Source organism: Carassius gibelio, chromosome B4 (genome assembly GCF_023724105.1).
Source record: "Carassius gibelio isolate Cgi1373 ecotype wild population from Czech Republic chromosome B4, carGib1.2-hapl.c, whole genome shotgun sequence".
NCBI lineage: Eukaryota > Metazoa > Chordata > Actinopteri > Cypriniformes > Cyprinidae > Carassius > Carassius gibelio.
The window spans coordinates 17,323,499-17,348,246 of NC_068399.1; the positions used below are offsets into that span (position 1 = coordinate 17,323,499).

At 37.4% G+C, this 24,748-nt stretch overlaps 1 protein-coding gene across 3 annotated transcripts in view; it reads left to right on the forward strand.

Annotated features, from left to right (window-relative positions):
- The window catches only part of LOC127956774 (transcription factor SOX-5), a 194,907-nt gene that overhangs the window by 20,823 nt on the left and 149,336 nt on the right, over nt 1-24,748 (forward strand). For 2 of the 3 annotated variants that reach the window (XM_052554966.1, XM_052554965.1), the window contains 2 exons: nt 1,078-1,138; nt 8,364-8,434. The gene's annotated coding sequence lies outside the window, so the exon portion shown is untranslated. The remainder of the gene's footprint in view (nt 1-1,077; nt 1,139-8,363; nt 8,435-24,748) is intronic. The other variant, XM_052554967.1, reaches the window with a different exon arrangement.

Below are 24,748 nucleotides of genomic sequence, written 5' to 3' on the forward strand. Positions count from 1 at the left end.
CACACCATTCTTTGTAAACCCTAGAAATGGTTGTGCATCAAAATCCTCAACTGAGCAGATTGTGAAATACTCAGACCGGCCCGTCTGGCACCAACAACCATGGCACGCTCAAAATAGCTTAAATCACCTTTCTTTTCCATTCTGACATTCAGTTTGGAGTTAAGGAGATTGTCTTGACCAGCAACTGCCATGTGATTAGATAATTGCATTAATGAGAAATTGAACAGGTGTTCCTAATAATCTCTTAGGTGAGTGTGTGTGTTTGTATATATATATATATATATATATAGCTCATCCATAAAGGCTGTGTGCATTTGATCAAAAATATATTAAATATTTTTACAATTTAAAATAAATTTTCTGTTATAATATATATTAAAATGTAATTTATTTCTGTGATGGAAATGCTGAATTTTCAGTAACCATTATTGCAGTCTTCAATGTCACATGATCCTTCATAAATCGCTCTGTATACTGATGTACTGTTCAAATAACACATATTTCCATGTGGAAAAAAGTTGTGCTGCTTCATATTTTTGTGAAAATGATGAGACTTTTTATTCAGGATTCTTTGAAATAGAAATCTTTTGTCACATATGAACTGCACTCTCACTTTTTATTAGTTTAATGCAACCTTGCTGAATAAAAGTATTAAATTCTCAACAAAAAAAAAATAGTTTATACAATTGTACCAGAAATACAAATTAAATAGAAAATGAGGCTTCAGATTTTACACTGGCCTACTGCTTACAAAACTAAAAAGTGATCATTCCTCATACTTCAACTGTTTTGTGAGTAGATTTGAATTGGTCTAAGATAGCATTTTGGACATTTGAGGGGCGCACACAGTTAAAAAGAAAATAAATCCATAAACCAGACCAAAGAAGTGTATGAAAACCTTGCTTTCATTCTCTCAAGCATTCTCCTCCACATAGCGAGTCAGTTACCTGAATCTATTGACGTCACCGCGTCTTTCAAAAAAAGGAATATTCTCCTCAAAAGGTTTTGATTTCAGCCACAAAGAGGAGGCGCTGGTATTGATCAGAGTCGCTGTCTGTCTGTTCTTTTCTCTACCAGGGACCGAAGAGACGCAGCCTCTATAGAGGGACTCAGACAGGGTGGGAGGAGATCCCAGCAGGTAAAAGGACCCACCGCCGGTCACGACCACAAACAGCATATCAGCTGGCTATTTCTGAACAGGCCATTGTACCTGATTTCTGTCCACATAGACACACACGTTTCCTTTACATCTGGTTGTACTGTAGGTCCTGCTTAACGCTGTTTTAAGGCCAATGGGAATTTACATACAAAATACTACAAAATCCAGGAAGGTTTATGTGAGGGTTATATTTAGGGTTAGGCGATTATTTTTATTTGACATTATTTTTATGACCTGACCCTGAATAAAGGTCACTTCAGCACACAGACCTCATATTTCCCGAGTGCGTGTCTGCGAATATGGGGCAGAGATGTACTTTCACCCTCTTGTTTTTTAAGGTCAAGAATGTTTAAATTTTTTATGTTTATTCCAATTATATTTAGCTTTTTTTATACCTCGGAGAGAGTCATTTGGAAGCTTTTATCTCATTATGACATCAATAACAACATCTGCTACTTAAATTCAGCACAATAAGCAGCGTTGTAAAGCTTCCTGAAGAACTCCGAACACCACATTCCAGCCATGTTTGTGTTTGCCATCGTTGTTTTTCACGAGTTTCTGATCTTCTCATTTCTTTTACAGACCTTTGTTTGACTGTGCGTACTGTGGGCTTTGCGTCTCTTGGTTTAGCTTATACTGTGGGGAATAAACTGTTCTCAGAACAGAGCCAAATCTGACAAAACATCCCTTTTGAGATGTCCTGATGAGTACAAATTATTCGCACACATTTATGGTTAAACAGTATTTACACTCTTTTAATCATTTTATATAATGTCCGAACCCAAGCGTTGTGAGGAAGCAAATCTGGAACAGGAATTTTTTTTGATTGCTTTGTTTTTTTCTTTGCCATATGTTTATTTTATTTGTTTTTTAATAAAAAAAAATATTGAGGTCGGGAAGGTAGTTAGTAATTTTATTTAACATAAAGCTGCGCAATTATTTTCAAAACTGAAAATTAGAAATCGAACACCAAATCGGCATATTAGAATAATTTCTAAACAATCATGTGACACCGGAAAGAGGAGTAATGGCTTCTGAAAATGAATAATTTAAATTGTAATTTTTTTTGTTATTATTATTATTTATAAAATAAATAAAGCCTTGATGAGACTTTAAAATAAGAATTATAATGAGAGAAAACATGAGAGAAAAAATCTAACTGTCCCCCAATTTTTTATGATCGTGTTTAAGAACTCTATGGTATATCCTCATTGAAATAAGTGTTTGAGTATTTTACTTAGAAAGACAAAGAGAAATGTCATGCTTCAGCATACAGACTGCAATTCATAATGTTAAATGGCTGTCAGCTCACAGAAAGTCCCAAACATCAGCGCTGTACTCACATGCACCAACACACAGACAGGAGAGGGGAAAAACAAGAGAGAATGGGAAGAACATAATGTTTTGGTTACACAAAAGGAGGAAGAATGGAGATGGTGAGAAGATAAAGGAACGGAGAAAGGAAGGAGAAGTAGAGGTGAGGAGGAGGCCAGTGAGAAAAAATTAAGTCAGAAGAAAAGAGAAATAGCAGAGGAGGAGATGAGATTGATAGATAGAAAGAAAGAATATATAAGAGGAGAAACTCTTTTAGGCAGACAGAGGAAGTGAAATATGTATGCGGATAAAGATCTTGACAGAAAGATGAATGCATACATAAGGGCTTTCGTGGCTTTCATTTTGGTGGTTTAATTGAGCTTGTCAAACAGACACTATTTTAAGTGTTGCATTTACTTTACCCTGTCACTGAGCATCATGGCATCTGTAATGACAGCTCACATCCATTTGTAGAAAAGGTGTAAATCGTCCCAGGGCAGACTGTTTTAACTTAAACCAGTAATCAACCACCCAGAAGACCACAGAAACCTGATAGCAACACCATGAGGTTTGCATGGTTAAATCTAGAAGCATCTTTAAGGAGAAGAAATTGTAATCTTGGGTGGTTTGTGTCCTTCCTGGCCTGTTGGTCATTACTTACATCACTGACGCTGTAGAGCTGTTTACCAGGGTCAGGTTGCAAGGGATTGGAGCACAAATACGGCAATAGGAAGTCAACAAGTGTGTGGCAAGTGTTTTGTAAGATTTTTTTGTTGTTGTTCTTCAGTACTTAAAGGAATAGTTCACCCAAAGATGAAACAATTGTCGTCATTTGCTCACCCTCATGTCGTTCCAAACCTGTATAAGTTTCTTTCTTATGTTGAACACATAAGAAGATATTATGAGAATTTACAGAACCAAACAGTTTTTGGTCCCCATTGACTTCCATAGTAGGCAAAGGATTACTGTGGAAGTCAGTGGGGACCATCAACAGTTTGATTACCAGCGTTCTTCAAAATATCTTCTTTTATGTTCAACATGAAAAAGAAACTACAGGTTTAGAACAATATGAGGATGATGACAGTTTTCATTTGTGGTGTGTGTGTGTGTAAATGGAAAGAGTGTTTTTTAACTCATTAATGCTAAGACATTTATATCAGTGTGCACAGTTAAAAACTTGTGTATAAATAGTAGATGATGCGCAGGGTCATGTACACAAAGATAAAACACCACCAGGATAGCATGAAACACTAAAATAATAATAATGATAACATTAAATTATATAAAACATAATAAACTAAAATAAAACAAGAAACAATAACTGTAGAATACACATTTAACATGAAACACCTTACTGTACATATATTCATAACGAACAAAAAAATCAACTAAATTGTTTATATAAAAATTTTTTTGTCACACTGGAAATATAATTTTACAGGTTTTCTGGTTGTTGTTTTGTTTTGTTTTTTTTACTGTGAATTATATGGTAATCCATCATTCTTACTTGCAAAAAAAAAAAAAAAAAAAAAAACCTTTCCACAGTATTTTACAGTAAAATTGTATGTAATGTGCTGTTAAACCACAATTTTAGCTAAGTTAACACGTTTTCAGATTTTTACTGTACTGTAGAATTTTTGCAGTCTACTATAGTTAGCAATTTAAGTGTATTTTTTTTTTTTAGAAAATTATTCAAATGTTGAAATTAGTGACCAGTGGGTACGTATCTCTATGTAGGAACATTATCTTTAATTGAGATAATAAGTGGTTTGGCCCACCAGTTACCAAGGCAGCAGGAATTAAACATCACCACATGACACATTAAACAACAAACTCGTCTTTAAACTGTCTGCTTGCATTACCAGTTGGTTTTAAAACCTATTCCGTATAGTGAAAATCATCATCATCATAATATTTATAGTTTAGCGAACTTTAGTTGCCTGCACACTTAAAGAGTGTCAGTTTTAGTGTGAAGATGTGTCATTGATAATCAACCACCGCTGTGTTCGAGATGAGCAGGTTGACTAACACCCCTCGCCTCCACTACCCAAGACTAAACATCATCACCATGCAGGAAGGAACGTTCTGTTGCTAAATTACATGATCCGTTGTTTACATCCAAGCAGATAAATATTTACCCCTGTGCTGTTGCCCGCCTTGTGATTAGCCACCTCCCCTCACACAGTACCAGGACCACCTCGGTGAACAATGGCTCTTTCATAGGCACCGTGTCATTCCTTCTTCCCCTCCTATATGAACCCTGTGGAGTGGGACAGGAAGTCGCCTTCGCAGCCTCAGATCAGCTAAGGGATTCTAGAGGAAGGGGGTGGAGGTGCTCAGGTAATTGAACGCTGAAGGTCTGGGGCACTCCAGCCCTCTGACTTTTGGTAACCATTGTGTGTTTTTTGGTATGGGTACCTCAATCTTGGTTGATTTCAGTGCTTAGATCAGCATAACCCACTTTACCCACTCCTCTAATGTGACCTATTTTTCAGAATATTCAATAATGATAAAGTGAAAAGTAGGCGTACCGTACTAGAATGGACAACCAGAATAGTTTAATCAAAATTGACAAAATGTATTTTTAAAATTTATATTTCTGGTCTAAAAATAAGTAAAAATAGTATCAAGAAGAATTTTATGCTTTGGCCCCTGATTTGTAATGCAACTTTTCAAAAATTACTTATTTATCGCACAGATTTTTAACATTTATTAAAAACAATTCCATCCTACTGTTTTTCTGCTTTTATTTTGCGCTTTACTCATACATGCACAATATTACAGAAGTAAAATGGTTTTGGTAAAGATGTTTTATGCCAATGTTTAACATTATCCAATAACCTGCATGGCCTAGATGATGTCATCAGAAAAAGAAAGTCGTTTCAGAAATAAGGGGATGTTATGATATCTGGCAGTAAGAGAAAACTAATGTATTTAGTTTTCTTCAGAAAAAGATATGCCGATTATTTGTGCACCATAAAACCAAAAGTGTACATTAGGACAAATTTAATAATTTTGACAAGGTCACTATTGATTTCATATTTCCTTTAAGCCTGAAGACCCAGAACAGGTTGGAGCCAGCGGAGGGACAGATGTCGCCAAATCCGCCCATCTTGATTCCAGCGAGTTTCATTACCAGATGTTTCAGGGTTATTATTGCATTAGAGCTGAAATGAATAGGCAGATGTGTGTGTGCATTATTAGCAGAGCTGAATTGTGCTGGTCTTATGATCGCAGTGATTATAGAGAGTCGAAGCGGCGCACAACCGCAGGCTGGCGGCTGGTAATCCTCTTCTTTCCCTAAATAAGCCCCACTGTCATCCGCTATGTCTGATACAAATGCTTTCGCAATCCCCCATTCTACCCTTTAATTCCCTCTCTCTCTCAATCTCAGTATGATGTTAGCCGGGCACTTTATCAGAACCATTGTGTTTATCTGATCCTATTAAACACTAGAGAAAAAGAGGAGCTGCGCTTTCTGTCCGTCTCGTCCCTGATCTCTGTCTGAGTGAGACAATAATGGCATTGTGATGTCCCGAAAGATCCTGCCCTGCCTAACAGATCTGTTTATTTGAGTAGCAGCGTGCGCGCGCACATTACCGCTCTCACTGACATAGAGATCTCTGTGACATCAAGGTAAAAATGGGACAGACGGCCTCCAGGTGTTTCTGCTGATGAACAGGTGTGTGTGCATGTGAGTGCGGCCGTGTGTTTTTATATTCAATCTCTCTGTCAAACACACACACACACACACACGTGGATCCCTGGCTGCCTCAGTCATCAAATTCATCATTACTTAAAAAGCAAAACCACTAAATGCCCCTCTAAACCCTTAATCACAACGCGGCTGCTAATTCAATAATACCCCCGTAGCTGTCTGGTGATGCCTGCATTGTTTTGGCTCTGCCCAGGTGATGGTGGCTTCATTCAGGGAGCCTGGCTTGTCTCAGGGGCACGGTGCCCTGTTACGGGTGCCCATTGTGCATCTATTGTGCGCCTATTGTGGCAACCCTGAGAGAGCTAGAGGAAAACAAAGGCACCAGCGCTGCAGAGTGCCCGTGCTGATTTCGCATGCACCTGGCATCGCCACAGACGCGGGACATTATTAATTGCTAATACATATTTATGTGGCACAAATTTGCCATTTGTTTATGCATAAAATTATCAGTAGACACAGGGCGCTTAGCCAGAGAAAATGGTGACCTTTTTAAACAGGAGTGAATAGATCCCCGTTTGCTGGTTAAGACTTTGTGCACTTTGTCTAGTGTACATTTGCTTTGTGTGTATCATGAGTGTGCATAATAGAGAGCATCTTGTGTGCACATGCTTGATGTTGTTTTTCTGTCTGAGTGAAGTTTATGTGACAGTGAGATAAAGGCAGAGACTGTGGAGGAGTGTAGCGTGACTAGAAGATACTTGGTACCATGACATTGGTGTGGATTTTTGGACATGCGCCATGGTAAATTATTTGTAGAGTGCCATGTAAATACCTTTGAAATATGAAAACCAGTATGGCTAGTTGACATCTCAAAATATTAATTATTATGTAAGCAGTTAGTATGACCATGTATTTATTGGGAGGCAATTAATCAGTTTTATATTTAAAAAATAATTTACCACACCATAGGTTCATTTAATACTTATTTTATAGAGATTTTTATTTTTAAGCTTATTTTTAAGCTCTTTATTTTTAAGAGATTTGATGAGCTCAGAGTCATCTTCAATCAAATATTGTACAATTTCACAAGCAAAAAGGTTGATCGTCTGTTGTCAGTAGTGTAGTGATATGAAGCACAGTTCACAGTGACCAACTTGAACACACTGGTCCTTCAAAATCTGTCCCTCACTAAATTCCCAAATGTGTAGATTTCTATGCAATGACTGGATTTGACCCATGAAAATTCGCAAATATTTGACCGTGTGAAAGTCATCACAATAATGGTAGGGTGTTTTGGTTGGTTGTCAAGTCTGATCAAAAATAATAGCACACCTGTCCTCGAACAGTTTGAGGTATCATTTTATTGTGGCGTGGTATTGAAAAAAAAAAAAAAAAACTCTTTGCTATGTATAAGCAGTCATATTGGCAATGCTTGCCTTAGCAAACACCAATAATTAATAAAAATGTTCAATCTGAATGACCCAAATTGTGTGTCAGGTTACAAGTCGTATGTGTTTGTGTGATTGCTGCTAGTTGAGAGGCTCATAAGCGTCACCCTACTTCACTTGACCCGGTACTAACACACACACACACACACACACACACACACACACACACACACACACTCACTCACACACTCACTCACTCAACTCAATAAGGAATACATTAGTCCCATTTCAAGTGACTCTTCCCCTTTCTCAGCAAACACATTTACTTTCTATTAAAGCCTGATCTGCAGTGCCGGCAGCCAAGTAGCCGCCAGAGTTTATTACCATAAAGATTAGAACAGAGCTCTTAACACGCAGGTGAACACGCACATGCACTCAACCCCCCAAACACATGTGTGTGTATGTGTATTTCTTTCCCTTCCCACCTGTTGAAAAGGTCTTTGTGGATGTATTTCAATCTGTTTCTGGATACCTGTTCAATATTTAAAGAGAGGGTTCAAGAAAATGTAAAAATTCTGTCATATCTCATGCCTTTTTAAGCTCGTATGATTTCTTTCTTCCATAGAACACAAAATGATTTAAAGAAAGTTCACACTGTTTTCCATACAAAAAACAGTGTGAACATTCTTCAAAATGTCTCCTTTTGTTTTTCATAGAAGAAAAAGTCATATAGGTTTTGAAAGAAAAAAAAGGTGAGTAAATTAATTTAGATTTTTCAATTTCTTCAATGTCTTCCTTTTTTGTTTTGTTTACTTCTCTCCTTTCCTCTGCTCTTCTACCCCAGGGTTCATCTGCTCACCAATGGGTTTGTGGTCTGAAGACAAGCAGCACTCATCTCTTTCACATCCTTTATAGGTCAGTTCCTATTTTTACTCCTTTTCTATATCCGTACACCCCATTGTTGTCGACCGACACAAGCCAAGACTGCCGTATTGGTAAACAAATCAATTACTGCTTCACAATGGCTGGGATGTGCTCATCAAAGACACATTATCGCTCTGTGCCGTATTGTTTCATCATGACACCTCTAATCATGGTTATCATGGGCTAGTAGTTTCCATGGCTACACTATAACAGTCAGCCAATGAAGTGCCCCATCCCAGTCCGGCAGAACAGCCATCAGCCAGTCAGCCATAAAACTAAGTGGCCAGATCGGACCTTCACCATTGGGAGAGAGAGCAAAAGGTCATGTACAGTATATGCTACTGCTGATGTTGACTGCTAATTGTTAATGGAATGTGAAAATAGCTAATACCAATCAGGCTAAATGTGTTTTTTCCCCCTAGTGTCTCTGTCACTTATCTCAATTTTGGGAATGATTTTCAGGATTTTCACTTTCAAAACTGTGTATGTTCCCAAAAAGAAAGGAGCAAGCTGGTTGGCATTTTTTTAGTGGGAGGAGGTGAAGTGATGATACAGAGAGCAGGGTCACAGTTATCAGAACAAACGCAGAGCAAGAGAAGCAGAAAGACAGAAAGAATGAGATCGAGAGAGAGGACAGGGCCACAGGGAGGGGGCACGGGGCCAGCTGGAGGGCCAGGCTGTGTGCTTTGTGTGTTTGCAGCAACAATACAGGGCAGCTGAGAGTTGCCCCATGACCATTTCTCTGAAGGCAGTCTGTACCCTGTCCACACACACACAAATACACACACACACACGGGTCACTGCAGAGCTACTCAGCTGCCGATGCAGTCAACTGGAAACAGCCACACTCCTAAAATCAGATTTTTTTTTTTTTTTTTTTTACTTTCCTGTCAAATACACTCAAGTGCATGCTTCACAGACCTTCATATTAAATGACATATGGGTTTGCTGTTGACACTGTCCAGGAAAGATAGCCAAGCTTGAGGCTCAGATAGTGGCAAGAATGTTGTGTGCTTTTAAAGGGGTCATATCATAAATTATATTATCATTTTCTTATTTTTATTTCCCTGTGGTCTGCTTATAATGTTTGAAAAGGTTGAAAACAGTCATAATTGACAATAAAGCAGACTTGACTTGATCATTTTTGTTATAGTTTTACAAGACCATTTTCTATCTTTCACCTTTCTGACCTTTAGAATTAAATGGCATATGTTTTGCTGCTATGCTTTGCAGAAATGACTGGCTGCAGGTGTTAATTTTAGTGCTGTCAATTGATTAAAAATATTAACTGATTAATCAAAAAATAGATGAGTATAGATGAATACTTAAAGCTACAAAAGTTATTGATTTCCTCTTTTTTTTTTTTTTTTGATCATTGATTACCAGACATCACACCAGCTGTTTATCTGGGTTTTTTTTTTGTTTGCTGTCAGATGATAAACATGACGATCTGACACCTGACGATCTAAACATGACGATCTCACCTGTTCTGACCCAATTCAGTTCTTAAAGTCTCTAATGAGTTGAATCTGGTGTGTTAGATGAGGGAGACAGTGCTGGGCTTCTCCAGGACAATTTGGAAAACCACCGCATTCCCAAGACATGTTCTTAAATGTGACTCATGTAACAATTACGTACATGCACAGTTTTAAGGCAGCTTTAATTGGCTTTTTGGTAACTTCACAACTTAACTGACGACATAACTACTACGACATTGCATGCTCGTAGTTTCTTTTGTGATTTGATACGAAATGTTACAGGCTTCAAGCACGCGCTGGTGCCTTTGTGCGTGCAATTGAAGAGCTCAGTACCGTTTTTCGCACTCGTCTGACTTGCGCTTGACACTGAAGTAAAGCTGGAGCGTGCATCTGAAACATCTCACGTTAGATGTGGTCATAAAGACATTCTGCGTTTAAATAAACGATGGTTCTTGTCACGAAAAAAGAGAGCACCAGTTGTGAGTGGGGAGGCCAACCGTAGCCTGCGTTAATAACATTAAATATGTTTTCGCATTAAAATTAAAACATTTATCGCGTGCGTTAACATGCTAATTTTGACAGCACTAGTGAATTTATTTTTAGATTTTATGTGAAAAAAAATTACATTATATATTATTATTTCATAAATTAACGCAATTAACACATCATCGGTCTTTCCTTTCCTGAAATAGCTATACTAATGTAGTTTTTTCCTACATTTAGTTTTACAGTAAAGTGTTACAGTGGTTTTGTATATTTATTTTTGTATTGTATATTGAGATCCGGCAGAATATGCAAAGTTGTAGGTGCTACACACATCGTGAAACAACTCAAGGTTTGGAGACAAGGTTCTCTTATCGTTATGATATCTTTTCTTTAGTTCTTGTTGTTAGGAAGTATTAGTAATGTTAAGTATTAATTGTACTTCCTTTTTAATAATTCACCATGACTGGCCATGAGTGAAATGTAAACTTTGACTGCCATATGTTTATATTTAGCATTTCTGATGTCAGAAATCCAAGCATTTCAGAACAAAGTGCTTTTGCAGCTTAGCCTCTTTAAAAGTGTATTTATTTTTAAGGAAGACTGTTTCTGTTCTGGAAGTTTCTGTAAGGTTACAGTATTTCTAAAGAAAAATTATATCTCATAATCCCATCTCTATTTAAAAAAAGATCTCCCATCACTTTGAACTTGCATTAGGTGTGTTTAGGTGACTCATTTATGTGTTGAACAACATCCTGGCTGAACTGAAAGGTCATCAGCCTCTTCATAAAGGTTTATGTTTCTGTGACTGTAGCTTCCTTTGTGCAGTACAAACAGTGAAATATTGTTGTACTAACGTGTTCAAGCATTTGGATCGCAAGCTGTGTGTGGGGCATGGACAAGTATGCTTGTGTGACCTCTGACCTGTCTTCCTCTCTCAGTACACATCTAAAGGAAGTTCCGCCTGCGGTTAGCCCACACAGACAGGAAATCATGTAGTGCAGAGGGAAGTTGTAGAGCTGTAAAGTTGTTTTAGATGTTATGACCTCTTTGACCTCCACTCATGATGCAAATTTCCTTTATTGGAAAACACAGCTACAGCTAAAAGCATGTGTGTGTGTGTTTATGCGTAAAGCAAAAGAACGGATCCAATGCATCCATTTGTGTATGCATGTGTCCCCTTTACTCTTAGACACCTGCATGCACTCCAAACAGTTTCTCCACAAGCCGATTGCTGCGGGGACACTTGTCTTCCTCTGTAAACAGATACAGGCATGATAGAGGACACGCCTGAGCCCATGTTTGAGCTGAAAAGTACAGCTCTGTGTTGGTGTGTGTACAACACACGTCAGGCCTCTAGTACTCTCTAACAAAGCGCCTGTTTACTCTTCCGTAGTCACCAGTGTAAATACACACAGAGAATTGGAAGCCAGTTGTGCTTGGCATTGTAAAAAGCACATGAGGAACAGAGCTGGGATTTTTCACAGGCCTTGGCCTTCTCCAAAAAGAAAATCAGGATTTGCCTGATCACTACTAAGTGATCACTTAAAATACAAAATCAATGGATGCTGAGCACAAAAGCTTGCATATATATTGCAAGATTCATTCAGAAGTTTTCATGGAACGTCTAAAGATGGTTTGGTCCTACTCACTCTATTTTCTGTCAGCCTTTGGGACAATATTTGATTTCTTTCAGGGTGATTCAGTGATAATCAATAGGGACCATATAGTGATATGATATTATGTTGATATTTAGGTCATAATAATATGATATTGCAATTATTTTTGTCTATGCAGTAGTTTAAAACTTTGGGGTCAAGATTTAAAAATAAATAAATTAAGAAATTAATACTTTTGTTCATGAAAAATGAATGAAATCGATCATAAATGACAATAAAGACATTTATGATGCTAAAAAAAAAACATTCTATTTATTAAAAAATCCTGGAAAATGTATCACAGTTTTGGTGATAATGATAAGAAATAATTCTGGTGTAGCAAATCAGCATATAAGAATGATTTCTAAAGGATCATGTGACACGGCTGCTGATAATTCAGCTTTTCTCATCACAGGAATAAATTACATAAAAAAAAACAGTTATTTTAAATTCTAATAATATTTCACAATATTAAAATATTATTTTTTTTTTTTTGAGTTCAGTTTGCCAAGAGACTTTCATTTCCATCCATTGTAATTCAAAAACCTAATATATTGCAGTCTTTTGGCTCTTTATTTCTCATAAATCTGCACTGCATCAGTGTTTTACATGGTTTTATTCTTAGCTCACTCTTTGATTAAATAGAAATGATTGTGTGTTGAATTAATGTCACAGCATGTTGCCCTTTTTCAGAGACTTTTAGAGAATAGTGGTCCCTCAGTCCCAAAAATATAAATGTGAGAAATATTAAAATGAATATCGAAATAAATATATTGATTCTTGCTTTGGAAATATTATAACTTCTGGGGTAATATATCATGATATTTTACTATATCGATTTTTTTTCCCCTAAGCTAAACTGTGTGTACTCAGATGGCTTTTAGATTCACCCTTTCAAGTTCATGTTCAAATATATTGTTTCTGGTAGTTGAAATTTATGCAAATCTAATTTCACATCCACTAGGGTGCACTTTGTGGAAAGGACTTTTCATGTGGCAACACATTACAATAAGGTTCCATTAATTACTGCTAAATAAATATGCTATTGCTTATTGTTAATTCATATTTGTTCATAATACATAACAAATATTAATTATTATTACTTTATGCAGTTATGTTTTTCACTTGTGACCGAAGTCATGTGATCATCTAGTCAACACAGAAATAATCGACTAGTCGGTTCAACCCTAAGACTTATCAAAAAAAAAATATATATATAAATTCCTTCTCTCTAAGTACAATATTGAGTGAATCACATCATCTGTCATCAGGCGACAGATTGTCCCACACTCCTCTTCCAAATTCCCTCCTGAGCATCTCTCTCAATATGGCCAGTGCCACCGTATTCCCTGTGTCCCCCTCCCAGTAGACCTGCCCCACTCCGGCTCTCTTCAGTACCTGAACTCTCTCACCCGAGCGGCCGTCGGGCTAATTGCGGCAAACACGCTTGTGAATGTATACGCAGTCATTACTGCTCACAGTGTGTGAAAACAGCAGAGGCCACATAAAGACACACTCATTATGAAAAATGAGGCTCTTGAGTGAATTACATCGATGCGTTTGTGTGTCTTGTAGGTTGCGGCGTCCCCTGCGAGGTGCCTCGATGAAGGGCGTAGGCAGGGACGGAGATCCCTAATCAACACAGCAATCGCATTTCCATATAAACAACCCAAAGCTCGTCTACATACAATCCAATTCCATATGATGTGGGCTTGCCGTCAGGGCTTGTAATTGCTTCAGTTCGCCAAGTGTTCGAATAGGGCAGAAGAGGACGAGAGAGGCCTCTGGAGAAATGGAGGAATAGTCCAAGCGAGAGATTTTTCAATGACCTGAGCTCTCCAGCGATCTAGTATCTGAACACACTAAATCAATGCTCAGTCATACAGCGATAACAAGCCTCTTTTTATTTACACAGTAATGGCTATGAATAACGTAGCAACATTTAATGTGGCATGAAAGTTTTTAGTGCTCATCTGATGTTTCGTGCGACTCGCACAAAACCGTACAATAGAGTACAGTTTCCTTACGGTTCAAAAGTTTGGGTCTGTAAGATTTTTATTTTAAAGAAGCTGCATTTATTTGATTGTATATACAGTTAAAATGTTAATAATGTGAAATCTTACAAATTAAAACTGTTTTCTAATTTGAAATATATTATTTGAATAATTTATTCCTGTGATGGCCATGAATATTAGTAGCCATTACTCCAATCTTCAGTCACATGGTCCTTTAGAATTCTTTTTAATATGCTGTTTTGCTGCATTTTTTTGTTTTTTTTTTGTTTGATGAATAGAAAGTTCAGAAGGTCAGCATTTTCTAACATGCATTGTTCACTTTTGATCATTTTAATGCATCCTTGTGAATATTTTAATGCATTATGCGGAAGTTTTAATCTCAAAAGCATCTTTTTTGAAGCATAAAAACATCAGTTCCCATTTATTGTGCATGTATGGAAAATAGCAGAGAGCACACTTTTCAGAATATATATTTTTATGTTTCATAGAACAAAGGATGCCATTCAGGCTTGCAGTGACACAATAGAAAATTCATTTTTGGGTGATCTGTTCCTTTAAGAGCAGTTTCCAGGAACCAGCCTCATTCCACAGATCGATTGGTCTTCAGGCGCTCCCTTCTGCATGTCAGGCAGACCATGTGATCTCCTTCATCAATGCAAGAGCTTTAAATAATGAGAATCATACATAAACATCACCTGCTCTATTCATCTCAGGTGAGAGAAAACCTCTCTCGCTCTCATTCTCATTCTCTTGCCCCCTTTGGGACTTCTCTCTTCCTGTGGGTTAAAGTAATGCCTGGTCCTTTGGGTTTCCTTCTCCTTGAGATGAACAGAAGGAGAGGAGGGGAACAGGTACTAGCATTATTCTCAGCTTTTCGCCGGTAATGCTGAACCTGGGCCAATTAGGTGGATTAAAACCAACAAAACACCTCCATTAGTGGGAGGTATTGTTACATGCTTGCTGATCATTTAAAGTAAACTCCTGAGTGCCTCCTGGAATTCTCCCCCGGAATCTGTTTCCCTTTCATCTCGCTGGTCTTGTGTTCTCAGCAAAGCAACCAGAACTCAGGTTGGCGCCATGCATTTTTCAGAAACGTAGATTATAACTGTGCAATTAAATCTTTAATAGCGTCTAGTCAAGGCTTCAATGGTGAAAAATTGGATTTGTATCTGTTTACATTGCAGAAACTGCAGAAACATCATAGGTTTCTGAAGCCATGGACTGTAGTTGAACCTCAGTCTAATAGGAAATGAGTTTGAGTTCATAGAGCCAAACAAGAAGTAGCATCTAGTATTTGTACTTTCTCATGGAGCTCTTGAGTATTATATATATTATATATTATATAATTGATAAAAAAGAAGGCTTTCATGCACATCATGCACATCTTTTGCAGTCATTTAAAATGATAATATATTTTAAAATGTAGATTATTCCTGTGATGGTAAAGCTGAATTTTCAGCAGCCATAAAACAGTTGTGCTGCTTAAAACTTTTCTTTAAACTAATAGAAATAGAATCTTTTAATGTCACCTTTTTATTGTCACTTTTGAGCAATTTAATTATTCTTTTTGCTGAATAAAAGTAATTTCTTTCAGGAAAAAAAATATATAAAATATTCAGTCCCCACATTTTTGAGAAGCTCTTTGTAGAAATTGCTTTTGTTTGACATATTCCTATTGAATGTTTGAGTGGGGCAGATCGAAGGCTGCATCCTTGATTTGCTTGTTTGTTTCTTAAATAGCCAATAGGTGTTAGTTTATCACAGTATATACAACATCATAGTCTTTTACAGGTGCATTATGGGGCGGGAAATTCTTATTGTAGACAGCATTTCATTGGACACAAGTTTGTAGTTCATGATGGGTTCAAAAAAATTATCATGATTTTTCCCAAAAGAGAAAGGCTCTAGTGCACTATGTATATACTAGTGCACTAGCATATACATATCCTCAAACCCAACAGCACAAGTAAATAGTGCAGTACACCTGAAAAGAGAAAACACCATCTAGGTCTCTTCCTCTTGAGCATATCATTTATAATTACACGGGTGTTTTGTAACTAGAAGCATTTGTTTTTAATTTAGTTGTTTTAGTAGTGTTGGTCGATGACTCTCTTCACTTTCGCTTTCGAGCTCTGAAACTGAACATATTGAGAGCTCTCATCAACAATTGAATAGCTGAAAAGGAATTAACCTCTAAGTAGTGCTCCGTACATTTGCAGAGTGTGTTCCCGTATCAAAGAGCATATTTAATAGAGCGCTGCTGCGTGGAGAGCACCAACGGAGTGTTAAATAAGCCGAGAGCTGGAAGTGAAGGGCAGAGGTGATATCCTCTCTAAAGGTCTCTATCAGCCAGAGCAAACCGTCCACACACACTCTAGAGAGACATACAAACGTTCTGCATCGGCGGCTCGGCTCACATGTCACATGTGAACACAATGGGTGCGGGAAGTTTGTTTGTGTCATACCCAGGAGACATAGGGTGAGCGATATGGAATGCATGTGTGTGTATATGCGAGTGTGTGCGTGTGCGCATCCCTGGGGTTGGGGGGCCGTGCCGTGATGGTCCAGATGGGACAACATATGACACGTGAGGGTGTGGGGACACTGAGGCTCTCTCCGTCCATCTGGACTCCCCTCTGATCCGCCCTGCCTCCCTCTGCCGTGTGTGTTTGTTTGTGTGTGTGTCTGTTTGTTTGTATATCTGTGAGTAAGGGCTAGCCTTTCGCTCCTGCGTGGCTGTTTGTTTTGTGCAACGAGAGCTAAAAAGTTTATTATTCTGTCATATTAAGCGTTTCTTGCTAAGGTAAATATCACTTTTGCTCAAACCTTTAAGGAGGAAACTTTGGTGCACAATAGCCGGGTTTCCATCCAAAGTTGCAAATTAAATGTATGTGCAAAATTGGAATATCGCATAAAACATTTGCAAATAACACTGTTTCTGTTCAACGAGTCAAAGAGCCACTGAATATAATAATTTTCATGTAAATTACTTATATTAAACAAAATAAATGCGGTCATTGCTTTCGGAGGTGGATGCCTGCTGTTTGAGAACGCAGTCGTGTAAAACGATTCTGGGAGGCTATTATACAGAAACTCTTTGATGACAGACTTTGCTCAGGCATTTCAGAATGACCATAACATTTCGGATGCTGTGGAATGAGATCGGTCCGCTAGTTAGTTGGGTTATGCCTTTCCAAAGCAAAGACAAATGAATTTTTTGATGCTAATAGAGGAATTTATTCTGCAAAGGCGTTTCCATCTTCTATTATTCGCATTAACTCTTTTTCGCACAAGTCAAAAACCACGTAAGTGTGAAAACTTTGTGTGAATTTTTATTCGAAATTTGATGTTTCCGTCATTTGTTTCTGATGCGATACTTCAAAATGCGCATTAAAACTGGGAGATGAAAACTTTTATTAATACATAAAAGACACCTTAAATCATGTGGCTTAAGAAGCTTCTAAACTTAGACTTACAACTTTATCTGGAGGAGTACAAACAATTTATTTACTGACAAAGCATTTATTAATGCCTTACTCTGCGCGACCATATTTTAGATCATTTAATACCCCAAACCTTAACTTAACAACTATCTTACTAACTATTAGTAAACAGCAAATTAGGAGTTTATTGAGGCAAAAGTCATAGTTATTAAGAATGTGTTCCCTGATGTAAAGTGTTACCAAGTGACCACCTACAACACATAATCGATCACATTATGTCCGAGAAACTACTTAGAACACCTCTAGAATGGACGTTTTAGGGACGTTATACAGTATATTTAAACTGTACCTGCCTTTTTTATTCATATCCATATACACTAATGTTTAAAAGTTTGGGATTAGTAATATAAATATATATCTATTTTATTAATGTATACTTTTATTCATTATATTGTATTCATTTAAATTGAGCAAAAGTGACAGTAATAACTTAAACATTGTTAGAAAATATTTCCATTTGGACAAAAAAGTAGCGAAACCTGTTTTCAGAATTGATAATATGAACCTATATACCAATTTCCCATTACAGGAAAAAAATAACTTAAAAATAAATGAAAATAGGAAACTATTGTTTTCAATTATCGTAATACTTCTGAATATTATTGTTTTACAGTGTTTTTCATGAAAAAGTTTGAAGCCTTGGTGAACATAAGCCTTTTTTTTTTTTTGCATAAAAAACAAAACAAAAATTACCAACCCCAAAATTTAGAAGTGTACTTACTGTTAATAAGAAAAAATTAGGAGTTTATTGAGGCAAAATAGTTGTTGATAGTTAATTAATAGTAAGAACTGGGTAAGAACTATGCTGTTATATATTTCATTTTATTTTATTGTTTTTAATAAGTTAATGGATTCTTGAACCTTTGGGTATTTATTTTTGCATACAATGGTCACAGAAAATAAATATCACATTAATAATTATATGATTTGTTAATTAACTGCCAGTAATTTCATGTCAGTGACATCACCTGGGCTGATGCATTCATAGGATTTTTATAGAATACACACATTCAACCCTTCTTTCCCGTCAAACGCAAGATCACAGTGACCCAAAATTTATGTTAAGTGACATGCAATTTAGCTGAAAATTCCGCCATCAGCTGGGGTGGGAAGACATCCTCGATTTGACAGCATAGTTTTGACCCTTATCTCTTGCTCCAACACGACCTATCCAATCCAGAAGCTGCAAACCTGTCATTTGAACATGTCTTCATCCCCCTCCTCCTCGTTCTAAAAACGTCATCCGTGTCACCCGCCTTCGCCGTCCCCCACTCACCTCCCTTCGGTAGCGTCCCATGCCCTAGTGCATTGTGGGTCATCGGGGGAGCTCAGCCGCGTTTGTCAGGTGCTGAGGAGGCTGTTTGAAATTCATGTTCGGTAGATTGTCAGACAAGAGGAGAGTGTATGTCGGGGGGTAGGCGGCAGTTGAAGGGGGGGGCTGTAGCTTCATTACCATATCAAAGAGCCAGCCGCCGTGGTCTAATGGTAATTACACCGGCCAACAATTGGCTCTTGCTGGTCGGATCATAACAAAAAAATAAAAATTTAAGGGTGTGTGTGTGTTTGTGAGTGTGTGTTGGGATGGAATACAGGGGGGTGGAATTGGCCAGGGCATTCAGGTTATGTTAATACAGCTCATCTATTTAATTAGTGCTCAGGCTCAGGCTTTGTTTACTTCTGACATGTCTTTTTTAAAAGTGTGTGTGTGTGTGTGTGTGTGTGTGTGTGTGTGTGTGTGTGTGTGTGTGTGTGTGTGTGTGTGTGTGTGTGTGTGTGTGTGTGTGTGTGTGTGTGTGAGATAGAGAGACAGTATGGTAACGGAGGTTTTCGTGAGTGATTTGGCCCATGTAAGATTGAGTGAGAATTGTACAAGCTATAATGAGCTCCACTGTGGATGGACCTTTTGATGGTCGTCCGGACTCCACCCCACTGCTCGGCCCCCACTAGATCTGCTCACTAGTGAACACACACACACACACACACACACTGAGGATAGGGAATGCATATTGTCCAGCAACCTGGCCAACAACACAAGCTCCTGTATGATAGCATAGACTTTGTGTGCATCACTAGTGAGGCCAGGAATGAAGTGGGTGGATCTTGTTGAAATAGGGTGGACTTCTGTTCTGTGTCTATGCTCTAAATTTATCAAGAATATTGTGAGGTGTACTCATTTTCCTTTGCTTTTATGAAAAAATAGCGCTGTTCCAAGACCTAGTGAGCAGGTTACAATGGTAATCTAGTCTGACTGGTTTTCTGCAGGAAAGTAAGAGCCCCCCACTTTTATTATCCAATCAGTCCCTATAACTGCCCTAATTTTTCCTGCATTAATACACTGAAAAAATGCTGTTTATATATATATATATATATATATATATATATATATATATATATATATATATACACACACACACACACACACACACACACACACACACAGTGGGTAAAATAAGTATTGAACACATCACGTTACGTTTCTCAGTAAATGTATTTCTAAAAGTGCTGTTGACATTAATTTTTTTTAACAACCCAAGTAATCCATACAAAGAAAACAAAACAATTAAGTTCAGAAATGAAGTTCTGTGTAATAAAATAGAATGACCCAGAGAAAAAAAGTATTGAACACGCTTACTTAAATGTATTTAATTCTTTGTCCAAAAGTCTTTGTTGGTAATTCCAGCTTTAAGACGCCTCCTGTATGAAGAAACTAGACGCATGCATTGCTCAGGTGTGATTTTGTCCCATTCTTCCACAAAAGCAGTCTTCAAATCTTGAAGGTTCTGTGGGCCTCTTCTATGAACTCTGATCTGTAGATCTTTCCATAGGTTCTCTATTGGATTCAAGTCAGGTGATTGGCTGGGCCTTTCTATTATCCAACTGAGAGTTGCCTTGGTTATGTTTGGGGTCATTCTATTGCTGAAATGTCCACTCTTGTTCCTCCTTCATCATCCTGGTAGATGGCAGCAGGTTTATATCAAGAATTTCTCTGAACATTTTTCCATTCTTTCTTCCTTCAATTATATGAATTTTGCCACTGCTATACCCTGATGTTTTTGGGGTGGTGTGCAGTGCCATTTGACCTCAAAACATGGTGTGTATTATTTAATCCAAAAAGTTTAATTTTGGTCTTATCTGACCAGACTATATTCTCCCAGTGTTTCACAGGCTTGTCTAAATGTTGTGCAGCAAACTTTAAACGAGATTCAACATGCTTTTACTTCAGCATTGGAGTCTTGCATGGTGAGCATGCATAGGCCACTGCGGTTGAGTGCATTACTTTAAACAATTTTACCTGCTAAATCCAGCTCTTTCTGAAGCTCTATAAGTGGTCCTTGGCACCTTCTGATAATTATTTTTACTCTAAATCTTGCGAGGAGCACCTGGTCGTGGCCGGTTTTATGGTGAAATAATGTTTTTTCCACTTCCGGACTATGGCCTCTACAGTGCTCACTGGAACATTGAGGAGTACACAAATCTTTCTGTAACCAATGCCATGCCATCAATATGTTTTGCAACAATAAGGTTGCTAAGGTCTCGAGAGAGCTCTTTGCTTTTACCCATCATTAAATATTTCTTGTGTGACACGTTGGTAATGAGACACCTTTTTATAGGCCATCAGTTTGTTACTGAACCAGCTAATATGAATTTCCACTGACTTGGGGCAGGATTGCTTTCTAATTACTGATAGATTTCAGCTGGTGTCTTGGTTGTCCATGTTTTTTTACACCTTCCTTTCTTCAAGTCTTCCAATACCTTTTCCCCTGTGTCATTCCACTTAATTACACAGAACTTAATTTTTTTTAATTAATTATTTTGTTAATGTTTTCCTTGTATGTATGGATTTCTAGGAGTATTACCGACTTCTGGTGAAAAATATAATGTCAACAGCAACTTTAAAATATATATATTAACTGAGGAAAAGGGTGACATGTTCAATACTTATTCTACCCACTGTTTGTGAGTGTGTGTGTGTGTGTGTGTGTGTATATATATATATATATATATATATATATATATATATATATATATATATATATATATATATATATATATACACAAACACACACACACACACACACACAAAGTTAACTTAATATATACTGTGATGCTGGAGGAAGGACTGTGTTTCTCATATTGCATTGTTGCGTGAATGAATATTGTAACTTAATATAAAAAAATTACTTTTCAATACATTCTTTTATTGCATTTATTATTTCCAAATTATTTATTGCTTATTATTGGTAAAAAAGAGCAGCCAATCTGGGTGAGCCAGGGCCACTCTGGCCATTATGTGCTTTTTTCCCCTGGTGTGCATATGTGTAGAGGAGTGGACTAAACTATGAATGAGGATATTTTAGAGGAGAAGTGTGTGTGTTTGATTGTGTTTGTGATGACAGGGAGCTAGATGCTTATGGAGTTGTGATGGCTCTATTTGAAGGCCTCTTTAGAGAGGAGAGAATCACAGAATATGATGAGAGAATCTGATCGAGGGAGTTATTTGACTCCTTCCTGATGCCTTTGTGTGTGTTCGCGTGCGTAGATGTGTACAAAGCATTTGAGCACCTACAAACTGTGTTTATCATACAGATCATCCCTCTATTACCCTGCACACTTGAACCAGTTGTGCACTGACACGCAGCTGAAGAGGACACACGCGCTCCTTGATGTTGTACCGTCACAGTGGGTTGTGACTGGAAATAAATGTGTTCGTGAGGGCCACATTTTCTGAGCGCGTTTTTATGTAATGAAAGCCGTCTCTAAATGTGACTTTGAGCTTTATAGTATACAAAATTTGAGGAAAGATGTTCATACAGAGTGAACTCCCTAACATTCTCAACTTCTGATCTTTTCATTTATATATTTGCTTGATGAGTGTAGTGTTTACATCTGTTTTTAATGTCTTTCTACATTTACATTTCATCTTAGAAAATGCAAAAATAGATTTTCAGAAGATCAAAATTAACTTTTTTATAACACTTCATTACTTTATAATTTGACACTCCAATAAAGTCTTTCTACAACCATGTAGTTATTACATAGTAATAATTTGTAGTTATTACACAGTAATAATTCTAAAATAATTATCTTCTGATTTCTGAGGTAAAATAAAGTTAACCGATTGGCAAATTCAGCTGTTTTAGCATTATATAAGCCACTATTATAGTTAATGTTGTCTTTGAAAAATAGTTAAATAGCCTATTTTTTAGTGCCTTATTAATGTTAAAATTATTGATCCTGTTTAAAAATCCTGTTCAAAAGCTCATGATGTTTCTGGAAGAAGTGCCTGGTTTTCATAAACTGATCAGTCCCTAATGGATAAAATCAGGTTCTGCCCTATTTTTTTTTATTTTTTTTATGAATACACTGAATTTTTTTTAAATGTCGTTTAAAAAAGTTATTTGAAGTGGTGGTGTTCAGATTTGAAAGTAATTTTTTTTCTCTTTATTCACTTAAATTTTAGGCTATATTTTGTTTCTAAAGCAGATTTTAATGTTATATTGTACCACTGAAATTTCCTCCAAAATAATAATAATAATAAATTCAAATTCAATATTACAATAATAATAATACATTTTAATCTTTCAAGTTTAATTTAATGTGTACCTTTTTAATTATTTGTGAACTTTTACCCTATTTCTGACTGAAAATTGTAAATCATACAGTTTTTTTTCAGTGTGGCATGCAAGTAAAATGTGTTCCAAATGCCGTTTCATCCTGATTGAAAAAAGTTTCTTCCTGCGTAATTATTAGTGTATTTCCATAGCAAAAAAAAAAAAAAAAAACCTTGGTTTGAGGACACATCCTCCCACAAACAGCCATATTTGAAAGTTACCCATCATTCAAATAAGTTTGACTACTTCCTCATGCTGATTTCTGTGCGTCTGTGTGTCAGCAGGTCATAAGGGCCTGTTCAAGAGGGCCTCATTAATAAACACAGTGAGTGTGCGAACTGTCATGCTGTTATCACGCTGTATAACAACACCATGACAAGGGAACTCATTCAGCAACGTCCACGCAACGTCTGTGTGACATCTGTGCAATATCTGCCCCATATGCCCCTCCGTCACTCAGACAGGAGGAGGTCATGTTGTCATCGGTGGACTTGTACCTGTCCGTTGCCTCACTCGAGACCTTGAGCAGTATGAAAGTGTCTTTTTTCTATGCGCTGCTAATATCAATATGTGCGTGTGTGTGAAGTCTAAATTAAGCTTAAAGGGAGGCAAACCATGACACAGGGTGCTAACAGCATGCTCTATGCTTCTGTCTATCTCTCATTCTGAGCACTTCTTTCTCTCACACCTCTCTTGCCCTTGAGAGGAAGTGCACTGCCGCCTGTAAGTGAGAGCAAATGTCCTGTTATGAAGACGAAAGTGAGAGCGAGTGAAAGAAGAGAAGAGAATCTGATGGAGTGAAGGAGAACGAGGGAAAGAAGTGAGGGAGAGGCAGATGGAGAGAGAGATACGATGCCTTTTTTTTTGCAGTTTAGTAGTTTGTGCTAAAGCTTAATGTTTTTGTGACCAAAGAATTCAGCATGCTTTGCTTTTACCTAAGTCTTGGTAAAGGAAAGGTGCCCTTGTGCTCAGTAAGACCAAGACGTTTTCTCTTTTCCCCCAACACACCTTATCACTCGTTTTACAGGTGGTTTTAAGGTAGATCAAACAGACTAAACCATCTGTTGCATGCAGATAAGACCTCAGCATAAACTTTTCAAACTTGAGTCTGGATGAGAGGCAGCTTTGGTGCAAACCCATAATGGGCTGTTTACGCTGACAGCGATTTACAGCCACACATTGACCAGATGTCATCAGCATGCATCCAGATTCCTGTGCATTCATCCAGTGTGCTGAATATGAGGAAGAACTTACTACTTGTGGGTCGGATTTTTTTTTTTTAATGCTTTCAATTTTTGTTTATCATATTGAAAATTAAAAGGGTGTACAATGCTGTTTCATGCATTCAGAGTTGTTTACATCCTTAAAGAGTTGGATTCTCAAGCTAAGCATGGACAAAGTTATCTTACTTCCGGGTTTTTGCATAGACGAGGGTGTAACTCCTTGTATGGTCATTTCACCCAGAAAAACGCACCCACGGATGCATTGAACAAAGCAAGAGCGAAATCGCTCCCATCCATGAGCTTCATCTGGTGGCAGCGCTGCATGGGACCTGC